The sequence below is a fragment of the Bufo bufo genome, unplaced genomic scaffold, assembly GCF_905171765.1.
Source record: "Bufo bufo unplaced genomic scaffold, aBufBuf1.1, whole genome shotgun sequence".
In the NCBI taxonomy this organism is placed as follows: Eukaryota; Metazoa; Chordata; class Amphibia; order Anura; family Bufonidae; genus Bufo; species Bufo bufo.
The window spans coordinates 33,743-43,778 of NW_024400200.1; the positions used below are offsets into that span (position 1 = coordinate 33,743).

A 10,036-nucleotide genomic window follows, 5' to 3' on the forward strand; every position below is an offset into this window, starting at 1 on the left:
ACCTGCTAACGGTCGTTGATATTCTATCTAAATATGCCTTGGTGTCGTGCCTTTCAAATAAGTCCGGCGCTACCGTGGCTACCGCTTTTGAGCAGATATTTAAGTTAAGCGGCCGAACCCCCCGAAAGCTCCAGACTGATCGGGGCCGTGAGTTTATAAACAAACCTATGAGGCGTCTTTGTGAAACCTATAAAATACATCATTTTTTAACTACAAACGCTGTTAAGGCCGCGTTGGTCGAGCGTTTTAATAGAACGCTAAAAACTAAGATGTGGCGCTATCTTAGAGAACAAAACACGTACAGGTATATCGACAAGTTACAAGACTTGGTGTATAGTTATAACCACACATACCACAGAACTATAAGGCGGCGCCCCGTCGATGTGACAAAAGAGAACTCTTTAACCGTTTGGAAAAATATCTACGGGTGTTACGAGACTATTAAAAAAGTTAAACCGTTATTAAAAATAGGTGATCACGTCAGAATTGTTCGTTATAAGGGTGTTTTTACAAAGGGTTATGAACAAACCTATACGGACGAGATATTTAAAATTCACTCTGTAAGCACTAGGGGCCTCAGACCCCTTTATAAGCTGAAAGACCTGTCCGATGAGTTCATTGAAGGCTCGTTCTACCCGGAAGAAGTCCAAAAAGTAACTCTCGACAAGCTACGAGTTTACAGGATAGAAAAAATACTGAAAAAGAAGAAAGTTCGGGGTAAAACGTTGTGTTTTGTAAAGTGGATAGGTTACCCTGACAAGTTTAACTCTTGGGTGCCTGAAAAACAGTTGATGCGTCTGTAAACTATGGAGGACGGATCGTTTTTTATCACGTTACCCTGCAACGCCTCCGCCAAACTTTATCCCGAAAACAGCATCGCCGATTACACCACTAAGTTAGCAAAAGCGGTGCATCTTCGCGGCCCTTACGAAGTGGCTTTAGTGGAGATTCAGTATCCACATACGTGGGAAACCTTTGGCCCCGGAGATGGTGTATTCTACGTAGCACAGCGCGACGAACCGTTCAGCGAGCTTTTTGTTAAATCGGGTTATTACTCCAATATGCAAGATCTCATCAAAGCCATTAATAGCAAACTTGAATCTATAAAAATACCCCCCGATCAATTGCGTCTAAGATACGACGATATTGACAGAACCGTTTATGTATTGAATTCACCAACATACAAGTTCATGCCTTGTGTGAAGTTGGGGAATATTTTGGGGCTGACGGGGTATTCGAAAGCTCCGTCGCTCAAGAATGTCGACACCGAGCACATCACTATCCGCTACAAAGGACCCGGCTTACCTGTTTTAGAACATCATGTTGGCGGTATAAAGGGGCTTGCTCTAGTTTCATCAAAAGAGAAAAAAATTAATGCCGATATTAAAGCCGGTTTTTATACATTGTTTGTATGTACCGATATCGTCCAACATCAACTTGTTGGCGATAGTTACGTACAACTTTTAAGAACTGTCGAGCTAGGCGGTAAAAATGGTGATATAGTCACGCAAAAGTATCACCGTCCGGACTATATACCTGTTTGTAAGCATCATTTTGACACGGTTACAATATCGATACTGACGGATCAGGCTAAACCTGTTAAATTCAAATACGGTAAGACTATTGTGCGATTACACTTTAGACCGCGCGGTGACGACGCACTAAAATGTTGTCCCAGAGAGTGTACGGTGACCCTGACGCATATACGCATTATTACATAACGCAAGCCGGTCATGGCTTGGACGGCTTTCACGGTACTGAATTCATGCATGGTTCTGGACTCGCCGGGTTATTTCGGGGGCTGTTCCGCCGTGTAGTTCCCCTATTTAAGAAAGGTGTGGAGCTTGCAAAACCGCACGTGAAAACAGCCGCCCGTAACATCACTAAAGACGTTGTCACTACGGCTTCGACCGCCTTTATGGATCGTATAAATAGGTCGTCGCAGAGCCAGGCTGGCTCCGGTGTCGTACAAATACGTTAAAAAACGCGTAAAAGGAAACGTGAACGCGCTGCCGTTGTCTTACCAACATTTATGAATAAAGTATCACAACCTAAGAGACGTCGCCGCCAGAAAACAAGAAGTTGCTCACCGAGTGACATCTTCTAGACAGACGCTATGGCTTTCGTGCATGACGCATCCGCCGAGTATGCCAAATCAGAGTTGGATATCTTTCAAATACCGCCTACCCAAACAAGCATTGAAAAATCGCTTTATGTAGAGGTGCAGCCAATCGCAGCAATCACTGACAATGCCCCTTTGGAATTCTACATCACGGGCAGCGGTGAATATTATTACAACCTTAATAACACATTGTTACACGTCGTTTGCAAAATCGTTAGTCCTGATAACACACCCATACCAGAAGGATCCCGCGTTGCACTTATTAACTACCCTATAGCGAGTCTTTTTAATCAACTGGATATAACGCTCGGCGACACGCTGATTTCAAGAAGCGACAACCTTTATACGTATAGAGCGTATATAGAATCCCTAATAAATTATAATTCACAAACTTTAGCGTCCCAATTTACAGCCGGTTTATTCTATAAAGACACAGCGGGACATCATGATGACCGGGTTATCGACGGGCGTAATGAAGGCTTCAGCAAGAGAGCAAAGTATTCAGCCCGATCTAGGAGTGTTGAATTAATGGGCCCCATTTACGCCGATATATTTAATCAACCGAAGTTAATACTGAACGGTTTAGATCTAAAGATAAAATTGACAAGAAACAAAGACACTTTCTGCCTTATGTCGGCCGAGGCGGCCCATTTTAAAGTACAAATACAGCACGCTTCCCTGTTTGTCAAAAGAGTACAAGTATCGCCCGCTGTAAGAATCGGTCACAGTCGCGCTCTGTTAACAGCTAACGCAAAGTACTCGATCGATCGGGCGTCACTTAAAGTGTATAGCGTGCCCGCCGGTACCCGCATATGTAACCACGAGAATCTTTTCCTCGGAAACCTACCAAAAACAGTAATACTAGCGTTTGTGGATAACGAATCATTTTCCGGGAGTTACCAAAGAAATCCTTTGTGCTTCAACCACTATAATGTGAATTATGCAGCCTTATATTTGGATGGTCAACAGATACCGGCAAAACCTTTTCAACCTAACTTCCAGGACGAATCAGCTGTTCGTGAATATATGTCCCTAGTACATATTTCGGGGAAACACAAGGCCGACAACGCTTTATCCGTCGATCGACACGAGTTTTTGAACGGTTACACTTTGTTCGCTTTTGATTTATCGCCGGATCAAGAGCCCGGCGGTCATTTCTCTCTAGTAAAAACTGGCAATCTGCGAGCTGAAATTAGATTTGCCGAACCGATTGCGAACACAATTAATATGATTGTATATTCAGTTCATGAAAATATTATTGAAATAAATAATCGTAGGGAGGTATTATATGATTTTCAATAGACATGAATAATTATGAAATTGCCTGTGTTATTAAAGCTGATATTAACGCCAGGCACATATTTAAAGGTGTATTCCCGTGTGATTTATTACCGGGGGTAAAATTATCGACAGGCCGGCGGCATACATTGTAAATACGGATAATTCGCATCAGCGGGGGAAGCATTGGATTTTAATTATATTATACCCGAATGATATATCTATTTTTTTTGATAGTTATGGTTTATCCCCCGCAAATGAAATATTTCCTGGCGACTTTATGCAGTTTTTATATAAAAATTCTAAGACTATAAGATATCAAAACAGACAAATACAAGACGCCGTTAGTTCCGTCTGCGGCCATTACTGTATCTATATCTTACAATGTCTCGCTAAAGGAATATCTTTTGAAAATGTTTTAAAAATGTTCACTAACGATTTTAGAAAAAATGACCGTATTGTGCGATCATTTGTAACAAAACGCATGAAACGCTTGTGTATACGAAGCTGTAATTACAAGCAAACGTGTCTGTCCCTACGGGAATGTTGCAAATAACGAAGTGAATAAAGATTTTTAACCGAATTATATTTGTCATCGTTTTTATTTTAATACTATTATATTAAATTAATATCAGGCACTATACATTTTAATATCAAACACTATAAATTTTAATAGCAAACAATATAAATTTTTTAATAGCTAACAATATAAATTTTTTAATAGCTAACAATATAAATTTTAATAGCAAACAATATAAATTTTAATAGCTAACACTATAAATTTAATAGCAAACAATATAAACCTAATAGCTAACACTATAAATCCTAATAGCCTGCGATATAAACTTTATATCATGCGATATAAACTTTATATCAAGCAATATAAAAAGGGGGCGTGTAAAAGGGGCGTGGTACCTGTCACTTTGACGAAACATATACCCTCTTACTACTACTCACCAGGAAATCAGCTGAGGAGCATGTCAATTACAAATAGGGGATTGAAATCTAGAACAGACCACTGCCCCCAGTTTGAAATACAAACTGTGACTGACCTGTCAGAACATGTTGGGCAGCATAGTGGTTCTAGCCCTCCAGCACCACTTTTTCCAGATCTTATATGAACCTCTGTATGAAGTTTTGTAAAAAAAACTGGTGATTATAGCTCATTAAAACCTTTATCAATCTGCTGTTGAAGTCACGGAGAAGATATATAGACGACGTCGCTTTCTACGGCAAATTATTGAACTGGATTTACGTGAACTTTTGAGCTTGTAATCACCCTCTCTGGCCATGACACCCTTTCAGCAGCAAGTTTTTGGCAGATATGAGGGCAAAACCCGGAGTCTAAAGATGCCACCTGTGAGTGCACCCTTATAACCATTTAACGCGTAAGATGTAATCGGTTCTTTGTAAATCTTCCCATAAGAAAAATGGTCAAAGGGGCAAGTATTTAGCTCCTAAATTAGCTTTTGTGGTGTTCTCCGAGTGGGTCGATGCAACTTAGTTTCCTAGTCACTTTCGCAGTCTTCATTTTTCTCATCACTTTTGATCCTTTGCCTCATATACCTAACTTTCATGGCAATAACATGTTCGAGTTTTTAGTTTTTTTAACGTGTTTGATTTCTCATCCTAAAAGCTAACGCCCGAACAGGGACTTGAACCCTGGACCCTCAGATTAAAAGTCTGATGCTCTACCGACTGAGCTATCCAGGCTCTCTGCCGAGTGATTGAAGTCATGACTTTCTGACCGACTGCCTTTCCCTTCTTTTTATAGCTCCACCTTTTACCATACCGTGCACTAGTACCTGTTCCTAGAATTATAAAGGTAACTTTCACATATGTATTAGGGGATTACATTACCAGTGACTTTCTGGTGATAGCACCAGGAAATCAGCTGAGGAGCATGTCAATTACAAATAGGGGATTGAAATCTAGAACAGACCACTGCCCCCAGTTTGATATACAAACTGTGACTGACCTGTCAGAACATGTTGGGCAGCATAGTGGTTCTAGCCCTCCAGCACCACTTTTTCCAGATCTTATATGAACCTCTGTATGAAGTTTTGTAAAAAAAAACTGGTGATTATAGCTCATTAAAACCTTTATCAATCTGCTGTTGAAGTCACGGAGAAGATATATAGACGACGTTGCTTTCTACGGCAAATTATTGAACTGGATTTACGTGAACTTTTGAGCTTGTAATCACCCTCTCTGGCCATGACACCCTATCAGCAGCAAGTTTTGGGCAGATCTGAGGGCAAAACCCGGAGTCTAAAGATGCCACCTGTGAGTGCACCCTTATAACCATTTAACGCGTAAGATGTAATCGGTTCTTTGTAAATCTTCCCATAAGAAAAATGGTCAAAGGGTCAAGTATTTAGCTCCTAAATTAGCTTTTGTGGTGTTCTCCGAGTGGGTCGATGCAACTTAGTTTCCTAGTCACTTTCACAGTCTTCATTTTTCTCATCACTTTTAATCCTTTGCCTCATATACCTAACTTTCATGGCAATAACATGTTCGAGTTTTTCGTTTTTTTAACGTGTTTGATTTCTCATCCTAAAAGCTAACGCCCGAACAGGGACTTGAACCCTGGACCCTCAGATTAAAAGTCGGATGCTCTACCGACTGAGCTATCCAGGCTCTCCGCCGGGTGATTGAAGTCATGACTTTCTGACCGACTGCCTTTCCCTTCTTTTTATAGCTCCACCTTTTACCATACCGTGCACTAGTACCTGCTTCCTAGAATTATAAAGGTAACTTTCACATATGTATTAGGGGATTACATTACCAGTGACTTTCTGGTGATAGCACCAGGAAATCAGCTGAGGAGCATGTCAATTACAAATAGGGGATTGAAATCTAGAACAGACCACTGCCCCCAGTTTGATATACAAACTGTGACTGACCTGTCAGAACATGTTGGGCAGCATAGTGGTTCTAGCCCTCCAGCACCACTTTTTCCAGATCTTATATGAACCTCTGTATGAAGTTTTGTAAAAAAAACTGGTGATTATAGCTCATTAAAACCTTTATCAATCTGCTGTTGAAGTCACGGAGAAGATATATAGACGACGTCGCTTTCTACGGCAAATTATTGAACTGGATTTACGTGAACTTTTGAGCTTGTAATCACCCTCTCTGGCCATGACACCCTTTCAGCAGCAAGTTTTTGGCAGATATGAGGGCAAAACCCGGAGTCTAAAGATGCCACCTGTGAGTGCACCCTTATAACCATTTAACGCGTAAGATGTAATCGGTTCTTTGTAAATCTTCCCATAAGAAAAATGGTCAAAGGGGCAAGTATTTAGCTCCTAAATTAGCTTTTGTGGTGTTCTCCGAGTGGGTCGATGCAACTTAGTTTCCTAGTCACTTTCGCAGTCTTCATTTTTCTCATCACTTTTGATCCTTTGCCTCATATACCTAACTTTCATGGCAATAACATGTTCGAGTTTTTAGTTTTTTTAACGTGTTTGATTTCTCATCCTAAAAGCTAACGCCCGAACAGGGACTTGAACCCTGGACCCTCAGATTAAAAGTCTGATGCTCTACCGACTGAGCTATCCAGGCTCTCTGCCGAGTGATGACTTTCTGACCGACTGCCTTTCCCTTCTTTTTATAGCTCCACCTTTTACCATACCGTGCACTAGTACCTGCTTCCTAGAATTATAAAGGTAACTTTCACATATGTATTAGGGGATTACATTACCAGTGACTTTCTGGTGATAGCACCAGGAAATCAGCTGAGGAGCATGTCAATTACAAATAGGGGATTGAAATCTAGAACAGACCACTGCCCCCAGTTTGATATACAAACTGTGACTGACCTGTCAGAACATGTTGGGCAGCATAGTGGTTCTAGCCCTCCAGCACCACTTTTTCCAGATCTTATATGAACCTCTGTATGAAGTTTTGTAAAAAAAAACTGGTGATTATAGCTCATTAAAACCTTTATCAATCTGCTGTTGAAGTCACGGAGAAGATATATAGACGACGTTGCTTTCTACGGCAAATTATTGAACTGGATTTACGTGAACTTTTGAGCTTGTAATCACCCTCTCTGGCCATGACACCCAATCAGCAGCAAGTTTTTGGCAGATCTGAGGGCAAAACCCGGAGTCTAAAGATGCCACCCGTGAGTGCACCCTTATAACCATTTAACGCGTAAGATGTAATCGGTTCTTTGTAAATCTTCCCATAAGAAAAATGGTCAAAGGGGCAAGTATTTAGCTCCTAAATTAGCTTTTGTGGTGTTCTCCGAGTGGGTCGATGCAACTTAGTTTCCTAGTCACTTTCGCAGTCTTCATTTTTCTCATCACTTTTGATCCTTTGCCTCATATACCTAACTTTCATGGCAATAACATGTTCGAGTTTTTAGTTTTTTTAACGTGTTTGATTTCTCATCCTAAAAGCTAACGCCCGAACAGGGACTTGAACCCTGGACCCTCAGATTAAAAGTCTGATGCTCTACCGACTGAGCTATCCAGGCTCTCTGCTGAGTGATTGAAGTCATGACTTTCTGACCGACTGCCTTTCCCTTCTTTTTATAGCTCCACCTTTTACCATACCGTGCACTAGTACCTGCTTCCTAGAATTATAAAGGTAACTTTCACATATGTATTAGGGGATTACATTACCAGTGACTTTCTGGTGATAGCACCAGGAAATCAGCTGAGGAGCATGTCAATTACAAATAGGGGATTGAAATCTAGAACAGACCACTGCCCCCAGTTTGATATACAAACTGTGACTGACCTGTCAGAACATGTTGGGCAGCATAGTGGTTCTAGCCCTCCAGCACCACTTTTTCCAGATCTTATATGAACCTCTGTATGAAGTTTTGTAAAAAAAACTGGTGATTAGAGCTCATTAAAACCTTTATCAATCTGCTGTTGAAGTCACGGAGAAGATATATAGACGACGTTGCTTTCTACGGCAAATTATTGAACTGGATTTACGTGAACTTTTGAGCTTGTAATCACCCTCTCTGGCCATGACACCCAATCAGCAGCAAGTTTTTGGCAGATCTGAGGGCAAAACCCGGAGTCTAAAGATGCCACCTGTGAGTGCACCCTTATAACCATTTAACGCGTAAGATGTAATCGGTTCTTTGTAAATCTTCCCATAAGAAAAATGGTCAAAGGGGCAAGTATTTAGCTCCTAAATTAGCTTTTGTGGTGTTCTCCGAGTGGGTCGATGCAACTTAGTTTCCTAGTCACTTTCGCAGTCTTCATTTTTCTCATCACTTTTGATCCTTTGCCTCATATACCTAACTTTCATGGCAATAACATGTTCGAGTTTTTAGTTTTTTTAACGTGTTTGATTTCTCATCCTAAAAGCTAACGCCCGAACAGGGACTTGAACCCTGGACCCTCAGATTAAAAGTCTGATGCTCTACCGACTGAGCTATCCAGGCTCTCTGCCGAGTGATTGAAGTCATGACTTTCTGACCGACTGCCTTTCCCTTCTTTTTATAGCTCCACCTTTTACCATACCGTGCACTAGTACCTGCTTCCTAGAATTATAAAGGTAACTTTCACATATGTATTAGGGGATTACATTACCAGTGACTTTCTGGTGATAGCACCAGGAAATCAGCTGAGGAGCATGTCAATTACAAATAGGGGATTGAAATCTTGAACAGACCACTGCCCCTAGTTTGATATACAAACTGTGACTGACCTGTCAGAACATGTTGGGCAGCATAGTGGTTCTAGCCCTCCAGCACCACTTTTTCCAGATCTTATATGAACCTCTGTATGAAGTTTTGTAAAAAAAACTGGTGATTATAGCTCATTAAAACCTTTATCAATCTGCTGTTGAAGTCACGGAGAAGATATATAGACGACGTTGCTTTCTACGGCAAATTATTGAACTGGATTTACGTGAACTTTTGAGCTTGTAATCACCCTCTCTGGCCATGACACCCTATCAGCAGCAAGTTTTTGGCAGATCTGAGGGCAAAACCCGGAGTCTAAAGATGCCACCTGTGAGTGCACCCTTATAACCATTTAACGCGTAAGATGTAATCGGTTCTTTGTAAATCTTCCCATAAGAAAAATGGTCAAAGGGTCAAGTATTTAGCTCCTAAATTAGCTTTTGTGGTGTTCTCCGAGTGGGTCGATGCAACTTAGTTTCCTAGTCACTTTCGCAGTCTTCATTTTTCTCATCACTTTTGATCCTTTGCCTCATATACCTAACTTTCATGGCAATAACATGTTCGAGTTTTTAGTTTTTTTAACGTGTTTGATTTCTCATCCTAAAAGCTAACGCCCGAACAGGGACTTGAACCCTGGACCCTCAGATTAAAAGTCTGATGCTCTACCGACTGAGCTATCCAGGCTCTCTGCACAGTGATTGAAGTCATGACTTTCTGACCGACTGCCTTTCCCTTCTTTTTATAGCTCCACCTTTTACCATACCATGCACTAGTACCTGCTTCCTAGAATTATAAAGGTAACTTTCACATATGTATTAGGGGATTACATTACCAGTGACTTTCTGGTGATAGCACCAGGAAATCAGCTGAGGAGCATGTCAATTACAAATAGGGGATGGAAATCTAGAACAGACCACTGCCCCCAGTTTGATATACAAACTGTGACTGACCTGTCAGAACATGTTGGGCAGCATAGTGGT

The 10,036-nt window shown here is 41.1% G+C and overlaps 6 non-coding genes across 6 annotated transcripts; all 6 read right to left on the reverse strand.

Annotated features, from left to right (window-relative positions):
• Nucleotides 1-5,040: 5,040 nt before the first annotated feature.
• Nucleotides 5,041-5,113, reverse strand: TRNAK-UUU. The gene has a single exon. It is a non-coding gene; the product is annotated as a tRNA-Lys (tRNA).
• An 854-nt stretch (nt 5,114-5,967) lies between these two features.
• Nucleotides 5,968-6,040, reverse strand: TRNAK-UUU. The gene has a single exon. It is a non-coding gene; the product is annotated as a tRNA-Lys (tRNA).
• Nucleotides 6,041-6,894: 854 nt separating this feature from the next.
• On the reverse strand, nt 6,895-6,967 carry TRNAK-UUU. Its single transcript has one exon. It is a non-coding gene; the product is annotated as a tRNA-Lys (tRNA).
• An 846-nt stretch (nt 6,968-7,813) lies between these two features.
• On the reverse strand, nt 7,814-7,886 carry TRNAK-UUU. Its single transcript has one exon. It is a non-coding gene; the product is annotated as a tRNA-Lys (tRNA).
• Nucleotides 7,887-8,740: 854 nt separating this feature from the next.
• Nucleotides 8,741-8,813, reverse strand: TRNAK-UUU. Its single transcript has one exon. It is a non-coding gene; the product is annotated as a tRNA-Lys (tRNA).
• An 854-nt stretch (nt 8,814-9,667) lies between these two features.
• Nucleotides 9,668-9,740, reverse strand: TRNAK-UUU. The gene has a single exon. It is a non-coding gene; the product is annotated as a tRNA-Lys (tRNA).
• Nucleotides 9,741-10,036: the final 296 nt, after the last annotated feature.